The sequence below is a fragment of the Nannospalax galili genome, unplaced genomic scaffold (assembly GCF_000622305.1).
Source record: "Nannospalax galili isolate Female #2095 unplaced genomic scaffold, S.galili_v1.0 scaffold698, whole genome shotgun sequence".
Lineage (NCBI taxonomy): Eukaryota > Metazoa > Chordata > Mammalia > Rodentia > Spalacidae > Nannospalax > Nannospalax galili.
Genome location: NW_008341886.1, coordinates 5141465 through 5147787, shown reverse-complemented (window position 1 = coordinate 5147787; position 6323 = coordinate 5141465). Strand labels below are relative to the sequence as shown.

General features: G+C 38.1%; 1 pseudogene; it reads left to right on the top strand.

Moving 5' to 3' along the window:
- Window positions 1-1843: 1843 nt before the first annotated feature.
- Window positions 1844-6323, top strand: part of LOC103737805 — a 33235-nt pseudogene continuing 28755 nt past the window's right edge.

Genomic DNA, 6323 nt, shown 5'->3' with positions numbered 1-6323 from the left:
TGTCACATTCCACATTCTTAGTCTTGTTATCAAGTGTGATTCTCAGTGGTGTTATTGAAAAGAGCAAAGTATAATCCACAAGTAAATGCATGTGCTGCATAATTGGATATATTTTCTATTGTCAGAGACATTTTAGCTGTTTGTGTTCAAGTTCTGAGATTGCAAACTTGTTTGAAATCTGTTTCCTATAATTTACTTAATTGTGGCATTTAATGTCATAAAAGAGGAAATAAATGACGAGTATATGAGGTACATAGATACAATGGAGTACTCTAAAAAAATGAATGCAATCTTGTCATTCAACATCATTTTAACCTGTATGCTTTATTTTTCCTTAAACTCCTATTTCTGTAGTTTTGAGATTGCAAACTTGTTTGAAATCTGTTTCCTATAATTTACTTAATTGTGGCATTTAATGTCATAAAAGAGGAAATAAATGACGAGTATATGAGGTACATAGATACAATGGAGTACTCTAAAAAAATGAATGAAATCTTGTCATTTGGGATAATATGAATAAAACTGGAAATTATTGTTTGAGTCACAGATTGACAAATGATCTGTCATAGGTGGAATCAAAGAATTTGAATTCTCAGAACTTGAACACATAATTCTTTTTCCCTTGAGTTAGTGAAGTCAGGGAAGTGGAGTTAGGGAAGAATTGATCAATGAGAAATCTGATACAATTAGAAAGGAGGAAGCAACTGAGGTTTCTGCTGCACAGAGGGTGACTGATGCTCACGACTATGTGGTGTACATTGCAGAAGCCTAGAGACAGGATATTGGACATTTGAACCATAAAAAGTAATTATTTGAGGAGGCAAATATGTGTAACCTAATAGAAGGTCTATGCAGAGTGTGCATGTAAAAAACGTTGCACAGTACCTGCTAGTATGTACTTTGCTTAGGTCTTTATCACGTCATCATAAATGATAATCAAGTATATTACTTCTCATAGATCATTTTTGTACTTAATTCACTGGTATGAAAAAAAAAACCTAAAATGCAGAAACTGTACGAGGTAAGGATGGTGCCACAAATTCCTAGAACTCAGCAGACTGAAGTAATGTGTTGTCATGAGTTCAAAACCTGCTTTAGGAACACAGTACCTGTCAGAGAGAAGAGGGGAAAATCAGTAGTGAAATTTAAAAATGGTCAAATTGTATCTAGCATAGTTTAAATATGTTTAAAAAAAGTTGTTACCGCTGTTCTTGCTATTTTTAAATGTGTGCATTTGCTAAAATTCTTTCAGTTCAGTTTTCTCTTTGAGTTCTTCCTTCACTTTTCTACCCCTTGGTGTTCCGACTTGTGTCCCTTGATACTCTGTATTGGCATCACTGCTGAAGTTAGTACATGTTCAGAAACCCAGACCTCAAACCGGGGTTACTGAGTCACAGGCTGTGTGCTGTGTGAATATTGTACCTCACAGCATTTTCTTTCCTTAAGGACGGATAAAACCTGAGACAATGTTACTGAATAGAGACGGGTTGTACTAGTTCAGGGTTCTCACTGACACTGCACTTCTGATACCACTTTTATCTTGGCACAAATTTAGAATTATGTCCACAAACACACGAGGGCAATTGGCATCTATGTTAGTGTTCATAGTTTTTTGTTTGTTTGTTTATTTGTTTTGGTCTTTTTGAGACAGGGTCTCCCTGGAGCCCCAGCTGGCCTGGAACTCACTATGAGGACCAGGCTAGGCTGGCCTTGAACTCATAGAGATCTGCCTGCCTCTGCCTCCTGAGTGCTGGAATTAAAGGCATGTGCCACCACACCTAGCTAGTGTTTATAGTTTTAATGAAATTAATATATGCTATGCTATTATTTTTATTTCAGGAACTGCTGTCATTCAGAGATGTGGCCATTGATTTCTCTCCAGAGGAGAGTGAATGCCTGGACCCTGCTCAGTGGAAGCTGTACAAGGATGTGATGTTGGAGAATTACAGCAACCTTGATTCCCTGGGTGAGGACTACTCCCATATTACATTCTTTTTCTTAAATATATTATTTGTGTGTCTGGGTATTTTGCATTCATGTATGTAAGTGTACCCATGTCATGTAGTGCATACAGAAGCCACAAGAAGATGTTATGGACTTGGGTTACAGACAGTTGTTAGCCTCCATGTGGGGGCTGGGAACCGAACCTGGGTCCTCCACAAGAGCAGACAGTATTGTTAACCACTAAGCTGTCTTTCCAGCCCCCTCATAGTATATTCTTAATTCACTGCCAACATTTAACTTCATCCCCTTGTAGACTATCTCATGGGAGCTTATGATTTTGATTGGTGAATTTCACATGCCTAAATGCTTTGGATGAAATATTAGGGGAATTGTTGATATAGCTAAGAAAAATTTATGTTTTTTCTGATATTTTAACAATACTGGATTAGAAATGTTAACTTCTAGGAGAACAACATGCAAATAAATATTTTCTCTTTTCCTACAAACAGGTCTTGCACTCTCTAAGCCATCCCTGGTCAGATATCTGGAGGAAAGACAAGAGTCTTGGGATGTGCTTGGAAAAAACCTTTACAAATGTGAAACATACCAAAAAACTTTTAACTCTTCTTCAAGCCTTAAACAACACCAACAAGTTCATACTGCAGAGAATCTCTACACGTGTGAAGAATGTTGTAAAGCATTTAGTACGCGTTCAGCACTTTGTAATCACCAGATAATTCACACTGGAGAGAAACCCTACAAATGTGAAGAGTGTGGCAATACTTTTAAGAGTTCTACATGCTTTTACAAACACCAAACAATTCATACTGGAGAGAAAACTTACAAGTGTGAGAAATGTGGCAAGGCCTTTAGTGCGCACTCCAAACTTTCTGCTCATGAGAGAATTCATGGGGAAAAACACCATGCATGTGAAGAATGTGGCAAAACTTTTTACTGGTGTTCCAACCTTAAACAACACCAAAGAGTTCATACGGGAGAGAAACCCTACACATGTAAAGAGTGTGGCAAGGGCTTTACTTCTTCCTCAGCACTTTATAACCATCAGGGAATTCACACTGGACAGAAACCCTACAAGTGTGAAGAGTGTGGCAAAGCTTTTAACAGGCCACATCACCTTCACCAACACCAGAGAATTCATACTGGAGAGAGACCCTACAAGTGTGAAGAATGTGGAAAAGCTTTCAGCAGGACAAGCCACCTTTACCGCCACCAGAGAATTCACACTGGAGAGAAACCCTACAAATGTGAAGAATGTGGCAAAGCCTTTAATGAGTATTCAGCCTGTACTTTACACCAAAGAATTCATACTGGAGAGACACCTTACAAATGTAAGGAATGTGGCAAATGCTTTACTTTTAATTCAGGCCTTACTCTACATAATAGAAGTCACACTGGAGAGAGACACTACAAATGTAAAGTATGTAGCCTGGCATTTGTCCATCCTTCATCCCTGTACAAGCATCAGCAACTTCATGCTAGAGAGACATCATAGACTCTGAATGTAGTAAAGCCTTTAATAATTCTTCCTATTTTTGTCATCGTAAAGAAATCATAATGACAAGACCCTGACAAAGGCAAAGAATGTGTCCAGCCTTTACCTGTTCTTCACATGTTAATGATCATCAGTGTCTTCACAGTGGAGAGAACCCCTACGCATGTGCAGAATGTGACAAGGACATTGGCTTTCCTCAACCCCAGAGCAGTCATGCTGGAAAATCACTCCTAACGCAAAGAATACAACAGTCTTCAATAATTTTTCAGCCATTGTAATAGCAATGGAGGTTGAAAATGTAGAACAATCATTCTGCAATTATTGAACATCAGATATTTGTACAAAAGAGAAACTATACAATACCAAATAATATGGAAAATTCTTTAACTGTTCTTTACTCATTAAAGTTAAATAATTTTTGAGAAATCCTACAAACATACAAATGTGTCATAGCCTTTCATTGGAACTGTATCCTCATTAATCATGAGTGAATCCATTTGGATTGAAAACTTGTACATATGATGACTCTGGAAGGAATGTTGTCTGATATATAAAACCCAAGGTATGAATTAGTTACACTTGAAAACATCATTTTGAGAAATCCTACAAACATACAAATGTGTCATAGCCTTTCATTGGAACTATATCCTCATTAATCATGAGTGAATCCATTTGGATTGAAAATTTGTACATATGACGACTCTGGAAGGAATGTTGCCTGATATATAAAACCCAAGGTATGAATTAGGTACACTTGAAAACATCGTATAAATGGAAGTAGTGTTAGGGCTAGAGAGACAGCTCAGAAGTTAAGAACAATGATTGTTCTTTTGTCAGCTGGGGTACATATCCCAGCACCCACATTGAACAGCTCACAACCACTTGTAACTCGAGTTCTAGAAAATCCAATACTTGATTCTGGCCTCTGTGTGCAATCTCACACAGATGGTAAACACTCATACATAATAAAGATACATAAATAAAAATGAAAAAAAGAAACCCACACCAAAAGTAGTGTAGTAAGGCCTTTATTCATGACTTCGATTTTTATGAGCACAAGGAAAATAATTATTATAGAAGACAAAGCCGATGAGTAATAGGGAATGTGGAAAAAAAATGAAAGGTGTGGTTTAGAATTTATAGGACACAATTCTTTGACATGATAGGAAAAGTCATTACAGACATCAGAATCTGCAGATAACTCAAGTCTCGGAATCATCAGATTATTGCAAGTCTAAATTTTGTAAGTTGAATTCAGTACAGCCATCAGTGGTTTATATCAGAATAAGACCATTTCCTGAATGTTCTAATACACTTTTAAAAAGAGACCATATACCTGAGGGTGATGGTCCGTTTAATCCTAGCACTCAGGAAGTAGAGGCCGTCAGGGCTCTGTGATACCGAGGCCAGCTTGGTCTAAATATTATAGTATACCTCCACATGCATTTGCTTACAAATGCTCATGTATATGTTATAGATTAAGCCCCACATTTAAGGGAAACCATGGGGTTTGTTTTACTTTCTGTGATTAGGGGATGCGACTTAATCTTACACGTTTTAGGTCCATCCATTTCCCTGTGGATTTTGTGATTTTCTTTTTCTTTGCAGCTAACATATTATTTCATGTACGCCCCAGATTTTCATTATTTCCTCATCTGTTGATGGACAACTAGGCTACTTCCATTTTCTTCGTACAGTGATTAGAGCAGCAATAGCATGGGGGTGCAAATATCTCTACAGTACAATGTGGAGTTCTCTGGGCATAGGCCCAGGAGTAAAATAATTCAGTTATATAACTCTATTTTTAGCTTTCTGAGGAACCTCAAGACTGATTTCCACAATCGTTGTCTTAATTTGCACTGCTACCAGCAGTGAATAAGAGTTTCTCTTTCCACATTCTCTCCAGGGTTTGTTGTTGAATTTCTTGATGATAGCCATTCTGACTAGGGTTGGTGGTATCCCAGAATACTTTTGATTTACATTTCCCTCGTGACGAGTCTTGTTGAACACTTTAAAATGGCCTTTCATGTTTCTGTTTCTGAAAACTGTTTATTCAACTTGTTAGCCCATTTGTTTATTTTGTTTCCTTGGTATTTAATTTGCAGTTCTTTGTTTACTCTGGATACTAGCCCCCTTTCTGATGCATAGTTGGTTAAGATTTTTTTGCTTTCTGTGGGGCGTGTGTCCTGCTGATAGTTTGCTTTGCTGTACAGAAACTTTAATTTTACATAGTCTCATCAGTTGATACTTGGGGCTAATTCCTGTGGTATTGATGTTCTGTGCAGAAAGTTCTTGTCTATCCCAATATCCTCAAGATTATTCCCTATATGTTCATCAAAAATTTGGGGGGTTACAGTTTTAAATTAAGGTGAAGCCAAAGTTGTATTGCTGACCACAGAACATTGCAGGTGTTGAGAGCATAGGATGTCCGCAGCAGAATGCTGTATCTCAGTGCAGTTGACCCAAGAGAGAGGCTATGTATACTGAATGCAGCAGACCAGGATTACAGATGCCCAAACCCTTTGGAGCCCGGATGATTCCATTAGTTGCCCCTGGTACTGTACGTGAAGCTGTGGGGTTTGGTGTGCACCCTGCTGGATTCCCTCTTTAGTTGGAGCGTTCCTTGCACCGCACCTATTCTTCCCTTTTAGAGGGGAGTGATCCCTCAGCTTCATGGCAGAGTGGAAGAACATCACCTGCTTATTAATGTCACAGTTAAGCGATTGTTTGAGACTCATATGAGATGCTGGACTTTGAAACTCTACTGGTCCATTAAAGCCTGTAGGAACTTTAAGCAGTAGACTCAACATACCTTGTGTTATGAGATGAAAACAACTGTAGGGGCTAGAGAAATGGCACTGTGATT